At 38.9% G+C, this 18,812-nt stretch overlaps 1 non-coding gene across 1 annotated transcript; it reads left to right on the top strand.

The window, feature by feature from the left end:
- Positions 1-15,635: 15,635 nt before the first annotated feature.
- Positions 15,636-15,854, top strand: LOC143678336 (small nucleolar RNA U3). The gene has a single exon (XR_013173153.1). It is a non-coding gene; the product is annotated as a small nucleolar RNA U3 (small nucleolar RNA).
- The last annotated feature ends 2,958 nt before the right edge of the window (positions 15,855-18,812 follow it).

Genomic DNA, 18,812 nt, shown 5'->3' with positions numbered 1-18,812 from the left:
TGTTAAGAATATAGTGACAGGGCGGGCCACGGTGCTCAGCAGGCAAGAATGCTTGCCTGCCATGCCAGAGGACCCAGATTTGATTCCTGGTGCCTTCCCATGTAAAAAAAAAAAAAAAAAAATATATATATATATATATATATATATATATATATATATATATATATATATATAAGAATATAGTGACAGAGAGTTACTGATTAGTCCTTGCATGTAAAACGAACTTATGTACCTGTCTGTTCAGTCAAGAATTAATGGATTGAATTTAACAGAAGATTTTTTCTCTCCCCACTACTTACAGCTGGCAGATTTTTTTAAATTTTTTTTATTTATTTTTTAAATATAACAACAAACAAATGCAAACATTCTTAATTTATGATCATTCCATTCTACATATATAATTAATAATTCACAATATCATCACATAGTTGCATATTCATGATGATCATTTCTTAGAACATTTGCATCAACTCAGGAAAAGAAATAAAAAGACAACAGAAAAAAATTCCTACATACCATGCCCCTTACCCCTCCCTTTCATTGATCACTAACATTTCAGTCTAAATTGGTTTATTCTTAAAAGTTTTAAGGTCATTTTTCCTATGTGATAGTATATGATCTTTAGGTGTTAATGATCTTCCAAGCGGACTGAGGGATAAATTGCTTATTATTTAAATATAGAAATATGTAGTTTGCTTTTATCGCAAACTTATTGTTTGCTCATCTTAAATGTATTACATAAAAAACAACACCATTCAGAGGGGACAACCAAATTAATAGGCTGAGCCCTCGATCTTGGGGTTCACCCCTATGAAACTTATCCCTGCAAAGGATAGGCTTAGCCTACTTAAAATTAGGCCTAAGAGTCACCCCCAGAGAACCTCTTTTGTTGCTCAGATGTGGCCTCTCTCTCTCTCAGCCAGCACAGCAAGGGAACCCACTGCCTTCTCCTTCAATGTGTGATTCTCCCTGGCAATGTGGGTCAGAAATCCCAGGATAAGCTGGGACCTGGCATGAAGGGATTGAGAAAATCTTGATCAAAAAGGGAAAGAGTGAAATGAGACAAAATAAAGTGTCAATGGCTGAGAGATTCCAGAGTCGAGAAGTTATCCTGGAGGATCACAATGTGACTGTGTGATTGTGAAAACCTTGTGTCTGATGCTCCTTTTATCTACCTTATCGACAGACAAGTAAAACATACAGAATAAAAATAGATAATAGGGGGAAGAAATGTTAAAATAAATTGAGTAGATTGACATGCTATGATCAATGAAAGAAAGGGGGAGACAAGGGGTATGATAAGTATGAATTTTTTTCTGTTTTTTTTATTTATTTTTCTGAGTTGATGTTCTAAGAAATTATCATGATGGTGAATATACAGCTACGTGATGATAGGGTGAATTAACGATTATATATATAGAACAGATCACATGTTAAGAATGTTTGCGTTTGTCTGTTACATTTTTTTTTTAATTTTTTTAAAAAATGACAGTCATGCAAAGAAGCAAGAAAATCCAGTCAATAATGAGGAAAACAATCAACTCACATGACCCAGGAATGATAAAGATGATAACATTTGTAGGCAAGAATATTAGGATAGTTAAGACTATATTCCGTATGTTCAGGAAGGTAGAAGAAAAATTGAACATGTTAAGTAATAATATGGAAGATACAAAAAATTTAAAAATTAATAAATTTTTAAAAATTTTTTTAAAAGGGACGAGAGAAATGAGAAGAAGTTTTAGTGGCTGAGAGATTTCAAACAAGTCGAGAGGTTATCCTGAAGGTTATTCTTATGCATTGTATAGATCTCCCATTTCTTGAAAGTGGGTGTATGATACAGCTTTTGCAATGTGACTATGTGATTGTGAAAATCTTGTGTCTGATGCTCCTTTTATCTCCAATATGGATGGATGAATAAAAAAAAATGGATAAAAAATAAATAATAGGGGGAACAAAGGTTAAAATAAATTGAGTAGATTGAAATACTAGTGGTCAATGAGAGGGAAGAATAAGGAGTATGGTATATCTGAGTTTTTTCTTTTTCCTTTCTTTTGCTGGAGAGATGCAAATATTCAAAAAAAATGATAATGTTGCTTGTTTTAGTTTGCTAGCTGCCAGAATGCAATATACCAGGAACAGAATGGTTTTTTAAAAGGGGAATTTAATAAGTTGCTAGTTTACAGTTCTAAGGCCAAGAAAATGTCTTAATTAAAATAAGTCTGTAGAAATGTCCAATCTACATACAGTGAAAGATACCTTGGTTCAAAAAGGCCAATGAAGTTTAGGGTTTCTCTTTCAAGTGGCAAGGCACATGGCAAACACAGTCAGGGTTTCGCTCTCATCTGGAAGGGCACGTGTCAAACATGGCATCATCTGCAAGTTTTTTCTCCTGGCTTCCTGTTTCATGAAGCTCCTGGGGAGGCGTTTTCCTTCTTCATCTCCAAAGGTCACTGGCTGCTGGACTCTCTGCTTCTAGTGACTATGTCATTCTCAGCTCTCTCAAAATCTCTCGTTTTCTCCAAAATGTTTCCTCTTTTATAGAATTCCACTAAACTAATCAAGACCCACTGGAATGGGTGGAGACATGTCTCCACCTAATCCAGTTTAACAACCACTCTTGACAGAGTCACATCTCCAGGGAGATGATCTAATTACAGTTTCAAACATACAATACTGAGTAGGGATTAGAAGAAACAGCTGGATTTATTAAATGGGATTAGGATTAAAATATGGTTTTTCTAGGGTCCATACGTCCTTTCAAACAAGCACAGTGATGAATACACAACTATGTGATGATATTGTGAGCCACTGATTGTACACCATATATAGAATGTTTGTATGTCAAGAATATTTATATGTTAGTTTGTTACAGTTTACAATAAAAATTTTTTTGGTTTTTTTAAAAAATTTTATTAATAAGATCAGTCAATATACAGCACGAGCATTTTAATGTATGAACATTCCATCCATGGTGTGCAATCAATAGCCCACAATATCATCACATAATTCTATATTCATCACCATGATCATTTCTCAGAACATTTACGTCACTCCAGAAAAATAAATAAAAAGAAAAAACGCATACATACCATACCCCTTTCCCCTCCTCTCATCCTAGTATTTCCCTCTATTCAATTTATTTTAACATTTGTTCCCCCTATTATTTTTTTTTCCTCAGGGACTCCTCAGAGTTTCATCACGCACATTGTATTTTTAAGTGAAGTCTTGCAGGTTACACTGCAGGTGTATTATTTATTTATTTTCAATCCATATTTTTTACTCATCTGTCCATACCGTAGAGAAAAGGAGCATCAGAACAAAGTTTTTACAATCACACAGTCACTTTGCAAAAGCTGTATCATTATACAATCATCTTCAAGAAACATGGCTACTGAAACATAGCTCTACAGTTTCAGGCACTTCCTTCTAGCCACTCTAATACACCTTAAACTAAAAAGGGATTATGTATATAATGCCTAAGAATAACCTCCAGGATAACTTCTCTACTCTATTTGAAATCTCTCAGCCACTGACACTTTATTTTGTCTCATTTCTCTCTTCCCCATTTTGGTTGAGACGGTTTTCTCAATCCCTTGATGCTGAGTTTCAGCTCATTCTAGGATTTCTGTCCCACGTTGCCAGGGAGGTTTACACCCCTGGAAGTCATGTCCAAAGTAGAGAGGGGGAGGGCAATGAGTTTGCTTGCCATGTTAGCTGAGAGAGAGAGGCCACATCTGAGCAACAAAAGAGGTTCTCTGGGTTTGACTTAGGTCTAATTTTAAGTAGACTTATCTTATCCTTTGCAGGTATTAGTTTCATATGAACAAATCCAAAGTTTTGAGGGCTCAGCCTATTGATTTTATTGTCCTCACTGCTTGCAAGAATATCAGGCTTTCTCCAAATAGGAAAGTTGAATTTTCCTTCTTTCTCACCATTCCCCCAAGCAAACTTTGCAAGTACTTTTTTATTCACTGTTAAAATCATTCTGGGATTTATCAGGGCATCACTCTGGCAAACCTACAAAATCTCATGCCCTACTCAAGGGTTCATGTACTATGGTGTTCAATTAAGCGGTCTATATAAGTTACATTAGGAAATGCACTAGTCAGAATATAAATTTTGTACCAAATAAACATTTTTTGCATTAGTCTCACATATAAGCTAAACTTTAAAATATGAATGACCATTTATTTTCAACACCCTGCAATATTGACATTCCTTTGTTCTTCCTCATGCAAAAATATTTAATTTGTACATTTAGTCACTATCATTGTACACTCTAGGCATTCCTAGATTATACCATCTCAGTCTTTATCATCTGTTCTAGTTTGCTAGCTGCCAGAATGCAACACACCAGAGACAGATTGGCTTTTAATAAAAGGGGATTTATTTCATTAGTTCTTCAGAGGAAAGGCAGCTAACTTTCCACTGAGGTTCTTTGTTATATGGGAAGGCACAGGACAATCTCTGCTGGCCTTCTCTTCAGGCCTCTGGGTTCCAACAACTTTCTCCGGGGTGATTCCTTTCTGCATCTCCAAAGGCCTGGGCCGAGCTGCGAGTACTGAGATGAGGTATGCCGAGCTGCTTGGGCTGTGGTACGTTGTGCTCTCTCATTTAAGCACCAGCCATTTAAGTCAAACATCATTCACTGCAGCAGGCACGCCTCCTAGCCGACTGCAGATGTAATCAGCAATAGATGAGGTTCACGTACCATTGGCTTATGTCCACAGCAACAGAACTAAGTACCTTCACCTGGCCAAGTTGACAACTGAATCTAACTACCACATGTCCACCCCTTGTCAGCTTGGCAACTACACGCATCACCTTAAACAATATTAAGGTGCAAAAAAAAATTCTCTTCTGGCTGAGGACCTGTGAATCTCAAAACAAGTTGTCTGGTGTCAATATGCAAAGGAGGATATTCACAGGATACAGGCTTTCATTTCCATAGGGAGAAATTGGAAGAAACACAGATGTAAAACCTGCAGGGCAAGTGCCATGGGATTTCAAAGTCTGAAAGTCACTTATCCTTCGGCTTTAGAAAGTGGCAGTCCCACCTTTTCCAAGGGACTATGCAGTGGCCTGCCTCTTTCCAAATCAACCTCGGGGAACATCGAGGAGACCACCTTTTTCTTGGCTCCACTCTCTACAGGCATCAGGGCCACCCCTGGGCTCTCTGCCATTTCCAGGGCACATGCTCAACCCCTCCATGTGGTGGCAGCCAGGCTCTCCCCAGTCCCCAAGGAGCATGCTGTACCTTCTCAAAGTCCTGAGGCAGCACAACTCTTCCACTGCAACAAAATGGGAGACTCATCCTCTGCCCTCAGGGCAAACTCACCCTCTCCATGTACGTGGGTGGGTCCACTCTCCTGGCCGAGGTTTCTTGGCTTCAGACCCGAGCATCCATGGTTCTCACTCTGCAAACTCCAATTTGTCCCTTTGTGTCCCCCTTTGTCCAGATTGGCAGTGGCTCTGTTTGCACCAACAGTCTCTTCAAGCACTCCAGGACTTCTCCATCATTCTCTTCAAATTTCCTCCAAAATCTTCCCCTTAGCCATCCAAAAAACTGTTCCAGCATATCTGGTATTTGCAAACCACAGCAGCACCCCACTCTCGGGTACCAAATCTGTTCTAGTTTGCTAGCGGCCAAAACGCAACACACCAGAGAGGGATTGGCTTTTAATGAAAGGGGATTTATTTCATTAGCTCTTCAGAGGAAAGGCAGCTAACTTTCCACTGAGGTTCTTTCTTACATTGGAAGGCACAGGATGGTCTCTGCTGGCCTTCTCTCCAGGTCTCTGGATTCCAACAACTTTCTCCAGGGTGATTCCTTTCTGCATCTCCAAAGGCCTGGACTGAGCTGCGAGTGCTGAGATGAGGTATGCCGAGCTGCTTGGGCTGTGCTACGTCGTGCTCTCTCATTTAAGCACCAGTCAATTAAGTCAAACGTCATTCATTGCAGCAGGCATGCCTCCTAGCCAACTGCAGATGTAATCAGGAACAGATGAGGTTCATGTACCATTGGCTCATGTCCGCAGCAACAGAATTAGGTGCCTTCACCTGGCCAAGTTGACAACAGAATCTAAATACCACATCATCTATCTTTCCTTCTGAGTTCTTTGGTGCCCCCAGCCCTCCTCCCTCTACCAGTCTCACATTCAGGTTCATTCAGTGTACTAACATTTTTGTATTACAGTTAGGTAGTATTGTGCTATCCATTTCTGAATTTTTACAATCAATCCTGTTGTACAATCTGTATCCCTTCAGCTCCAATTACCCAATATCTATCCTCTTTCTATCTCCTGATGGTCTCTGTTCTTAACTGAAATTTTCCAAGTTCATTCATTAATGTTAGTTCATATCAGTGAGACCTTACAATATTTGTCCTTTTGTTTCTGACTAATCTCATGGCACATAATGTTCTCAAGGTCCATCCATATTGCTACATACTTCATAACCTTATTCTGTCTTCTAGCTGCATAATATTCCATCGTATATATATATACTACAGCTTGCTTAGCCACTCATCTGTTGATGGATATTTAAAAAAATTTTTTTAAAATAGAATGTATGTTTGTTACGGTTTACAATGAAAATATTTTTTTTTAAGTGTATTGCCTTTGGAAAATCAGATCTATTAAAATGCTATGAACATTGTCTACCTATAGTTATGCCTAAAAGTTACTTCTGGAGGACATCATCTGTTGCTCAGATATGGCCTCACTCTCTCTTTAAGCCCAACTCTGCAAGTGAAATCATTGCCCTCCCCCTACATGGGACATGACTTCCAGGTGAAAGTCTCCCTGGCAGCATGGGAGATCCCAGGGATGAGCCCGGCCCTGGCACCGTGGGATCAACCAATCTATCCTGACCAAAAGGGGAAAAAGAAGTGTAGCAAATAAGGTATCATTGGCTGAGAGAGTTCAAATAGAGTCAAGAAGCTACTCTGGAGGCTACTCTTACACAAGCTTCAGCTAGACATTGCTACCTATCATGGTTTGCCAACCACCAACCAAAACCATTCCTGCCAACCCTAAATTATACCTAGGGCTTTATCTGAGATTCTACAAAGGTTCCATGCACTACGATTACTTTCCAGAAACCTACTATCTCCAGATGGGTTCCTAGGCCAGATAAGTCCTGAAATGCAGAGAGGCCAGCCTCTCCAGGACATCAACTAGTTCCATCCCCCATCCCACATTATCAACAGCCCTTTCCAACATGAAAAAGTTAGAATGGGCATAGCCCAAATAACCCTAAAGAGTGGGGGAAAGATCAAAGGAGATGGTGGAGTGACACAGAGAAGTTAGCATTTAACAAATGAGCATGGCTGCTGAATCATTATATTGATATTTCTTTGTCTCCAGTGTTTTGGAGCACCTAGAAGTAAAAACTTAAAATTGTGGAATTGTAACCCATACCACATTCTGAAATCTGTCCTACAGCCAATTGTTGTGGTGTATTTTGAAATTTATTGTTTTTTTGTATATATGTTATTCCTAGGGCTACAAGTGGGCATTTTCTGACTTTTAAGGTCTACACCTACCCAGTTAAAAACCTGGAAAAGTGCGTGCATTGAAAGCGCAAGTGGGGGATGGTGACATAGCAAATGTGTTTGATACCCCGAGTCAGTTATTTAAAAAAAAAAAAAAACCCTCCTCCTTGGTATCATAGTCCCTGACAAACTCTGGGATCTGTCCTGTAACTACTTGTTGAAGAGTGCTTTGACGCTGTTGTGTTTTTCTTTCTTTGCTTTGTATGAATGTTTATACAATAAACAAGTTAAAAACAAAAACCCTCCTCCAACAATAATTTCCATTATAATCATGTAATCATCTGTAGTAATCATTATCTTCTCGATTCATTTTTTTGGTTTTAAAACCAGCAATTAACATTTTTAAGGGATGCATTTCTATTTTAAAGATGTTATTCAAATTCAATAAAATATTTAATGTGCGAACTGAAATTCGAACTTTACCAAACAAAAATATATCACCTCATAGTTCTCACTGTTTCAGATTTTTAAATAGAAATGCTCACAGAGGATGATGGAATTGAAGTAGCTCAAATTCTCTTTCTTTGTGTTTATGATCATTGTGCTATCATTTACTCTGAATCTACTGTTTAAACGCAGAAGGATGTAGTGCCACAGGGCTTGGGAACACAAACTGTGTCTGAAGCAAGCTTCACCCACCTAAGCCATATGAACTTGGTAGGAAGTCCACACATATTGGATACAAACTGTACTATTGAGGGTTCTAGGAATTAACTTCCATGTAAAATACAGATAATCCTCATTATTCTTGGATTTATATTTGCAAATTTACCTGCTTGCTAAAATTTATTCATATTTATGAAATAAATACTTGTGGTGCTTTAGGGGTCACTTGCTGACATTTAGAGTGGCAAGAAAATTTTGAGTTGTCCTATACACGTGTTCCCAGCCAAGACTGAATGAAATCACACTGCCTTCTATTCCAGCCTTCATACTGTAAACAAGTGTCTGTTCTGTGATACATTTAGTGCCACCGTTTTTGGATTTTGTGCTTTTTTAATAATTTCACTGTTTAAAATGCTCCCCCCCAAGCATAATTCTGAAGTGCTGTCTAGTGTACATAAGCACAAGAAGGCTGAGCTGTGCCTTATGGAGAAAATACGTGCTAGATAAGCTTCATGCAAGCATGAGTGTTATTGGCTGTTAGTTCAATATTAATGGATTGATGATATGTATTAAATATATATAAAACAAGGTTATAGATAGATCAGTTGATGAATATGTGGTGAGCAGAGTTTCATATTTCCCCTAGTAGCAATGGTTCAATATTTGCTAATTCAGTGTTCACAGTGACTTTATAGAACCTAACTATTGCAAACAATAAGAACCAACTGTATAATGTTAATTAAAAGACAAATAACAGGGGGTGCAAGGGTAGTTTAGTGGTAGAATTCCCGCCTGCCATGGGGGAGACCCAGGTTCAGTTCCCGATCCATGCACTTCCCCAAAAAACAAGCAAACAAGCAAAAAACAAACCAAAAAATTCGACAAATGGTGCTGCAATAACAGGATAGTCACATGAATAAATAATGAAATGTGACCTTCCATACAGCATCCCTAAAAAAACATAAGAAACAGAAGTTTGGAAATTACATATGTATTATTAAAACTCAACAGTAACCATAGGAATTGTTTAGACTTATACCAATATAATATTATATACAATATATATGTATTTTTAGGGAAGTATAGTTCATCACTGGCTGTATTTAGAAATTTGCAGTGCTTAGTGATCATAGAGAGCAGTCTGACATGGGTTCAGATTTTCTTATAGCTTTTAAATTCTCCATAGAGAAGACCCTCCCTTCTTGCCTGCACCCAGGATGAAGAGCTCCCATCACCCAGTCATTGCTGTCACTGGTGGGAGGTGGGGTGGGTGTCAAGGCTGTGGGATAATGGATTAAGAGAAGGAATTGAAATGAGGAAATGGATGCTTATGGCAAACTCCATCTCCATCCACATTTTCTATGGGTTTAACTCTATCAGTGACTATTGAACCTCAGGCTGTGAACCTGCTAAGGTCCTAGCAGTTCCACTACACCAGGAATGCCTTATACAAGATAAGATGGAATCACTTAGGCTGCCAGTCAAGTGAGCCCTGAGCTATAAGCGGAGCTCTGAACCAGCAGCAACAGCAGCACCACTTGTTAGAAATGGAAATTCATGGGCCCCACCCCAGACTCACGGAATTGGACCCTGGGGTGAAGCCCAGTCATCTATGTTTAAACAAGTCCTTATCAGAATAAGTAAAGCTTACTCATCAGTAAACAGTATCAGTATCAGTAACTGGTTGGGGAGCCCAGCCAGTTCTGAGAAAGGCTAGGGAGGGAGGCAGCATTTTAGGTTATCCTCATATATATCTGAATGAAAAAGAAACTGAGGCATGTAGCAATGAAGTGAGGTAGTCGTTCGGCTTGCGGGTGATGGGTACTTTCCTCACTTTTTTCTGCATGCAGATTTTCAAAAATAAATGGCAGAGCGGGCCACGGTGGCTCAGCGGCAGAGTTCTTGCTTGCCAAGCCGGAGACCCGGGCTTGATTCCCGGTGCCTGCCCATCTAAAAATAATAATAATAAATGGCGAAAGTCATTTTAAAAAATTCTAAGTAGATGGCCTCATTTACAGAAGTAATCCATTCTGATATTCCCTACAGTCTAGGAAGTAAGGCTGAATTAAGACTGTGGTGGTTAAGATAAGGAAGAAGAGATAAAGAAGAAGAGATGACTGATATATTTAGGAGGCAGAATCTCAGGGTGTGTCCGTCCATGCCTTTGAGTAAATGCCCCACTGTACACTTTCCAAGGATATTAAGTTTTGTGTGTTAAACCAGCAGCAGGACTCACCCTTGAAAGAAGAAAAACAGGGGGAGACTTAGCTGGGATTGCCCCAAACCAGCACCTAATGGGGCCTGTTGCGGTTCTGAAAAAAGAGGCACTGAGAGCCAGGGTGATCAGGCCTTTAGTATTATTGAGGGGACTTATGTACAAACAACTGCAGCTACCTTGCAATGGACAGCGAGACAGCAGGAAGTACACTCATATTTGTCCGCACATATGGTAACCACTTATTTAAAAAATATTTTCATTGTAAAAACTTAGCATACAAATATATATTCTTAACACAAAAATGTTCCATACATGATGTATGATCAATGGCTCACAATATCATCACCATGGTCATTTTTTGAACATTTGCATCACTCCAGCAAAAGAAATAAAAAGAAAAAACTCATACATTCCATACCCCTCAACCTCCCTCTCACTGACCACTAGTGTTTCCATCTACTCAATTTATTTTACCCGTTGTCTCCCCTATTTTTTATTTATTTGTTTTTATCCATATATTTCACTCATCCGTACATACCCCAGATATAAGGAGCATCAGACACAAGATTCTTACAATCACACAGTCATGTTGTAGATGTTATATCTTTATACAACTGTCTTCAAGAATCTATGCTACTGCAAGGCAGCGCAACAGTTTCAGGTACTTCCCTCCAGCCACTCCACTACACCATAAACTAAAAAGGGATATCTATACAGTGCATAAGAATAACCTCCAGGATAACCTCTCAACTCTGTTTGAAATCTCTCAGCCAATGACAGTTTATTTTGGCAACCACTTCTTAGATGACATGGGGCTGGGGAACAGAGGGGGCTAAATGCCAGAGGCTTGTGTGCAAATTTTGGGAATATAGCTGGGCATGTACTCTTTTCTCAAAACAAGATGTGGCTGGGGCTGGCATCTAAATCTCGGCAGTCTTCAAGGAGTTTCAGGGAGGGCTGCCTGGAGCCAAGCAGGCCAGGGACCAGGTCAGTCTCCATCAGATATAAGATGCTCCATGCATCATACACTGAGTGAAAACAGATTTGTAAGAAAATAGACTGCTTCCCCATTTTATATTTTCATATCCTTTCCAGAATAGAGCAGTGTGTTTGAAACAGCATCTATCAAGGCCACCAACTTAGGATGTAAGGGGTTTCCATATTTTCCTAACCTGGCCAGCTCGATAACATAAAGTTTACTCTGGCCAAATCTTTCTCTATTTTCTCCCCATCCCAACTGCAGTAACTATTCAGAGTCTCTCACTACATTTCACTTCTCTGCAGGCAGAAGAAGGGTTCCAAGAGCTTTCAGTCTCAACTCAATTTTCTATCAGTATAGTCGGCATTTCCTGTGAAAACTATTAAAATGTGAATCTAAAAAAGGTTATGAACATTGTGAGGATAAAAAGGGAATACTATGAACAACTTTACAAACGTAACTTCAACAATTTAAGTGAACTGGGCCAATTCCTCAAACAGCATGAAACATAATTTTTTTTTAACTTTTTTTATTGTATAGTATATCGTATGTTCTAGTTTGCTGGCTGCCCGAATGCAATATACCAGAAATGGAATGGCTTTTAAAAAGATGTTTTTAATAAGTTGCTAGTTTACAGTTCTAAGGCTGAGAAAATGTCCCAATTAAAGCAAGTCTATAGAAATGTCCAATCTGAGGCATCCAGGGAAAGATACCTTGGTTCAAGAAGGCCAATGAAGTTCAGGGTCTCTCTTTCAAGTGGAAGGGCACATGGCAAACACAGTCAGAGTTTCTCTCTCTTCTGGAAGGGCACATGGTGACCACAGCCAGGGTTCCTCTCTCATTTGGAAGGGCACATGGTGAACACGGAGTCATCTGCTAGCTTTTTCTCCTGGCTTCTATTTTCCTTCTTCATCTTCAAAGGTTGCTGGCTGGTGGACTCTGCTTCTCATGGCTATGTCATTCTGTTCTGCTCTCTCTGAATCTCCCAAAATGTTTCCTCTTATATAAAACTTCAGAAATTAATCAAGACCCACCCAAATGGGTGGAGACATGGCATCACCTAATCCAGTTTAACAACCACTCTTGATTAAATCACATCTCCAGGGAGATGTTCTGATTACAGTTTCAAACATACAATATTGAATAGAGATTATTCTACTTTATGAAATGGGATTCAGATTAAAACATGACTTTTCTAGGGGACATACATCCTTTCAAACCAGCATATCGTATATACAAAGCAAAGAAACAAAAAAGCAATAACTTTCAGGACAGGCCACAGTGGCTTAGCAGGCAACGTTTTCACCTGCCATGCTGAAGACCAGAGTTCAATTCTTGGCGTGTGCTCATGCCAAAAAAAAAAAAAAAAAGCAGTAGTTTTCAAAGCACTCTTCAACAAGTAGTTACAGGAGAGACCCCAGAGTTTGTTATGGGCTACCATACGATCCTCTCAGATTTTTTCTTCTAGCTGCTCTTGAATATAGGAGGCTACAGGGCTTAAATATTCTTTTATCATCTCTCATGGTCAGGTTCATGTGCCAGCTTGGCCAACTGGTGGTACCTGTTTGTCTGGTGTTGCGATGAGGACACTTCATAGAATTAAATCATGATCACGTCAGCTGCATCCATAGCTGATTCCGTTTGTCTTCTACAATGAGTGATGCTTAATCTAATCACTGGAAGCCTTTTAAGGAGGATTCAGAAGAGACAGGCTCTTTTCCTGCTTTGGCCTGCGAGCCTCTCCTATGGAGTTCGTCCAGACCCTCCATCGTAATCGTTGGCTTCACAGCCTGCCCTGCAGATTTTCGACTCTGTGTTCCCACGGTTACATGAAGCACTGTTATAAATTTTATATTTGTGAGTTTTTCCTGTTGATTCTGTTTCTCTAGAGAACCCTAACTAATACATCATCACAATAAACTTTTTTCCTTTTTTTGTGAAAATAACATATATACAAAAAAAACTATAAATTTCAAAGCACAGCATCACAACTAGTTGTAGAACATATTTCAGACTTTGTCATGGGTTGCAATTCCATAATTTTAGGGTTGCAATTCCACAATTTTAGGTTTTTACTTCTAGCTGCTCTAAAATACTGGAGACTAAAAGTGATATCAATTTAAAAATTCAGCATTCACATTCTTTGTTAAGTCCTATCTTCTCTGTATCACCTGAAACAGATCATTTGAGCAGCTCTGTAACTGTTAAAGAAATTAGATTAATAATTTTTTAAAAATCTGTGAAAAGGAAATCTCTAGACCCTGATGATTTCACAGAAGAATTCAAGTAAACAGAAGAATTAACACCAATTCTACACAGCCTTCCAGAAAATGGAAGAGGAGAACACTTCCCAACTCATTTTATGAGGCTAATATTACCTTGATATCAAAACCACACAAAGTACAAAAAAGAAAACTACAAAGCAATGTTCCTTCATGAACATAGATGCAAAAAATTCTCAGAAACATATTAGTGTAACTATGTTTCTTGATGATTGAATAATGATATAGCTTTCACAATGTGATCGTGTGATTGTGAAAACCCTGTGTCTGATGCTCCTTTTATCTACCTTGTCAACAGACAAGTAGAACATATGGAATAAACATAAATAATAGGGGGAACAAATGTTAAAATAAATTTAGTTTGAAATGCTAGTGATCAATGAAAGGGAGGGGTAAGGGGTATGGTATGTATAATTTATTTCCCCGTTTTCATTTTATTTCTTTTTCTGTTGTCTTTTTATTTCTTTTTCTGAATTGATGCAAATGTTCTAAGAAATGATCATGATGTTGAATATACAACTATGTGATGATATTGTGAATTAATGATTATATGTGTAGAACGGAATGATCATATGTTAAGAATGTTTGTGTTTGTTTCTTGTCATATTTTTTAATTTAAAAATTAATAAAAATAATTTTTAAAATATTAGTGTAACTAGTGGTCAATGAGAGGAGGGGTAAGGGGTATGGTATGGATGAGTTTTTTCTTTTTCCTTTTTATTTCTTTTTGTGGAGTGACAGAAATGTTCTAAAAAATGATCATGGTGATGAATACATGACTATGTGAGTATATTGTTAGCTGTTGATTGCACACCATGTATGGAATGTATGTGTGTGAAGACTTGTCAATTAAAATATTTTTAAAAGTTAGAAAAAAAAACGCATAGTGAATTGAATCTAGAAATACGAAAAAGAACCATACTACCTGAACAAGTGAGATTTGTTGGAGAAGAAATGGGCAGAAAGGGGGCAAGAGGCAGACCCAGGGAAGCAACAAGCTTTACTCTGCACAGGGCATGGCTTGGGGGCCTGAAGGGAAGTCTTCAGCCCGCGGGGAGAACAACGAAGGCTCCTCTATATTTGAGGGACCCAGCGGCACGAGGGTTTGGGGGCACAGGACAGGAAGGGACCTTGAGTCCTTGGCCCGTGGCGGGGGTGGGGGAGACGGAGGGAGCGCAGATCAGGCCGTGGACCAATCAGCCAGTTTGGAATTCACCGGGGGTAGGTGGCGGAGTTTCTTTCCTGCAGGGTGTGGTTGGGCAGAAATGAAATGTTCCATGTCGTGGCCTCTGTTGTTTTGTCCCTTGTTCCGAGTCCAAGCCTATCATTCCAACAAAGTTTATTCCAGATTCAAGTCTTGTCAAAGGATTTGAAAATCAGTTAGTCAATCATGTTATGAGGCTAAAGAAGAAAAACCACATGATCATATTGACACAGGAGAAGCATATGACAAAATTCAACATCCACTCATGATAAAAAAACATTCAGAAAAATAGGAATAGAGAGGTCTTCCTTAACTTGCTAGGGAGCATCTACAAAACACCTACAGCTAACATCCTACAATAGTAGTGACAGGTTGAACGCTTTCCATGAGATCAGGAACAAGGCAAAGGGCCCAGCCTTCATCACCCTCGTGCAGCGAAGTACTGGAAACCTGAGAAAACTTTGCTGGAAGAATTTATAAAGGCTGCTTTGATAGTTGCTTTCAGGGGCGGGGAGGTTTTCCCAGAACATTGCTTGACGATACGGGTTGTGATTGGCTACCTTTCAGTGTTATGCTAATTTAGGGTGCCGCTAAAACTTAAAAAAAAAATTCTGTACATTTCCACTTAGATAAAATGTGTTGTTAGATGATAACAATATGTAAGATTGTATCATAGAGCCTGTTTCCCTCTTTTTTACTCGGGAGAACGAAAAACCTGGAAACTGGGTCGCCCTGGGTGAAGTGTGCGCGGCTCCCTTGGACCCGGCAGAGGCGTTAGGCAGTGAGTTAAGACTATACTTTCAGGGATCATTTCTATAGTTTGTTACTAGAGAAGGTTCTCTGACTGTGTAGGGCACCAAAAACCACGAGGAGGAGGTGCAGCATTCTTCCCTGAGCGTGAAGTCGGCGCTAAGTGTTGTTTTACTACAACTGCTTATTGCCATTGATGATCGTTCTTCTCTTTCTTTTTGAAAGAGTTAAGAGGGGGAGAAAGCAGTCTGAGTGGTTTTTTACTTTAAGTAAAAGTCAGATTTTCACAAAGTTGTTCCGCATTTCTGTACATGGCTTGTTATATCAACGGTGATTTATTGTTTCATTTTTCCTGTAGTTTTCGATAAGCTGTTCGGGAGTTGTTTAAGCGTATTTTTTCGTGTTTATAAGGAATGTTGAATCTTAAGGGTATTTATTTATTCAGTTGAAGGGCGCGATGTTTTTCTTTCTCTAAATTATAAATGGATTTGAGTGTTCAGCTTCCACAGGAAATTCAGTGACTATTATTTTCAAACGTTTACAAATGCTGCACAAATCACACATTACTTCCCCATTCTTTGCCTTCATTCTATCTGCTGATGACCTATATTCTAGATACTAACTCTTCGAGTTTCGTTTGTTATATTTAGTTCATATTAGTAACGTCATACAATACAGCATAATGTCCTCAGGGTTCATCCATGTCGTTGCATGCATCGAGATTTCACTTCTTACAGCTGAATAATAGTCCGTAATATGTATATATCACATTTTCTTTATCCATTCATAGGCTGATGGATCCTTGGGTTGTTTGTGAATTTTGGCAATTGTGAAAAATGCTGCTATGAACATCAGTGTGTAGATGTATGCAGCCCAGGCTACAGTTCTTCCGAAAATATACCTAATAGTAGGATTGCCAGATCATAAGGCAGTTCTATGTTTAGATTCCTGAGGGATCACCAGTCTGTCTTCCACAGCAGCTGTACCATTTTATATTCCCAACAAAAATGTTCCTATTTCTCCGCATCCTCTCCAACACTTGCAGTTTTCTGTTTTTTTTTTTAACAGTGGCCATTCTAGTAGGTGTGAAATAGTATCTCGTAATTTTGATTTGCATGTCCCTATCAGCTAGAGATGGTGAACATCTTTTCATGTGCTTTTTAGCCATTTGTATATTCTCTTTGGAAAAATGTTCATGTCTTTTGTCCATTTTTCCCCTTTTTATTGAGATTTATTATATATTCACATACCATATAATCATCCAAAACGGACAATCAGTGGTTCACTGTATAACCATATAGCTGTTCATTAATCATCACTTTATTTATTTATTTTGGCATGCAATTTCAATTTATTCACAAACCTCCTGTAACCCATTCACAGACCACAGTCTATTTTTTAACATTTTCATTACTCAAAAAATTTTGAGAAGAAAAATAAAAGTAAAAAAGAACACACAGAACATCCCATACCCGCATCACCTTTATTGTTCATTTTTTGTCTTTTTTTTTTTCTTACTCATCTGTCCAAACACTGGATAAAGGAAGTGTCAGTCACAAGGTTTTCACAGATACACAGAACCACTTTAAAAGCTCTATAGTTATTCAATCATCTTCAAGAATCAAGGCTATTGGATTATAGTTCAACAGTTTCAGGTATTTTCCTCTAGCTACTCCATCCACCAAAACTAAAAGGGATGTCTATATATGCATAAGAATAACTTCCAGAAAGGCCTCTCTATTTGGAAACTCTCAGCCACTGAAACTATTTTGTTTTATTTCTCTTCCCTTTTTTGGTCAAGAAGGCTTTCTTACTCCCACATTGCCAATGCCAGTCTCATTCCTGGGAGTCATATCCCACATTGCCAGGATTAATTACACTCCTGGGAGTCATGTCCCATGTGGGGATGGGGCGGGGGTGGGGGGCAGTGTGGGTTCATCTGTGGAGTTGGCTTAGAGGTAGAGGCCGCATCTGAGCAACAAAAGAGGTTCTTCAGGGGAGATTCTTAGGTATATCTTAAGTAGGCTTAGCTTCTCCTCTGCAGGAATAAGTTTAATAAGATTTGCCCTGTTTTTAAATTGGGTTGCTGGTCTTTTTATCATTGTTCTAGTTTGCTAGTTGCCAGATGCAATATACCAGAAATGAAATGGCTTTTAAAAATGGGAATTTAATAAGTTGCTAGTTTACAGTTCTAAGGCCGAGAATATGTCCCAGTTAAAACAAGTCTATAGAAATGTCCAATCTAAGGCATCCACGGATAGATACCTTGGTTCAAGAAGGCTGATGAAGTTCAGTGTTTCTCTCTCAAGTGGAAAGGCACATGGTGAACATGGTCAGAGTTTTTCTCTCATCCGGAAAGGCACACGGTGAACACAGAAAGGGTTTCTCTCTTGGCTGGAAGGGCACATGGTGAACACGGCGTCATCTGCTAGGTTCCTCTCCAGCTCTCCGAGAGGCGTTTTCCTTCTTCATCTCCAGAATTCACAGGCTAGTGGACTCTCTGTTTTGTGGTTCTGTGGTGTTCTGTCATCCTTCTCTTCTCCCTCTGAATCTTTTGTAGGATTCCAGTAAAGTAATCAGGACCCACCTAGAATGGATGGAGACACATCTCCACCTAATCCAGCTTAACAACCACTCTTGATTGAGTCACATTTCCAGGGAGATGATCTAATTACAGTTTCAAACATGCACTACTGAACAGGGATTAAAAGAAACGGCTACCTTTACAAAATGGGATTAGGATTAAAACATGGCTTTTCTAGGGTACATGCATCCTTTCAAACCAGCACGGTCATTGAGTTGTAGGATCTCTTTATATATTCCTGGGTAGTAAGACCCTTATCAGACGTGTAGTTTCCAAATATTTTCTCCCCATTGAGTAGGCTGCTTTTTCACCCTCCTGACTAAGTCCTTTGAAGTACGAAAGTATTAAATTTTGAGGAAGTTCTGTTTATTTTATTATTATTATTATTTTGGCATGGTCAGACTGTGGGAAACTGTTTTCCTCTTTCATTGCTTTGCGCTTTAGGTGTAAGGTCTAAGAAACCATCTTCTACCATGAGATCTTGGAGATGCTTCCCTACATTTTCTTTTAGGAGTTTCATGCTTCTGGCTTTTATAATTAGGTTTGTGAGCCACTTTGAGTTAATTTTTGTGTAATGTGTAAGATGGGCGTTCTAGTTTGCTGGCTGCTGGAATGCAACACACCAGAGATG

The sequence above is a fragment of the Tamandua tetradactyla genome, chromosome 3 (assembly GCF_023851605.1).
Source record: "Tamandua tetradactyla isolate mTamTet1 chromosome 3, mTamTet1.pri, whole genome shotgun sequence".
NCBI classification, from domain to species: Eukaryota; Metazoa; Chordata; class Mammalia; order Pilosa; family Myrmecophagidae; genus Tamandua; species Tamandua tetradactyla.
The sequence above is the reverse complement of the archived record's forward strand: the minus strand, read 5'-3'. Positions and strand labels throughout refer to the sequence as shown.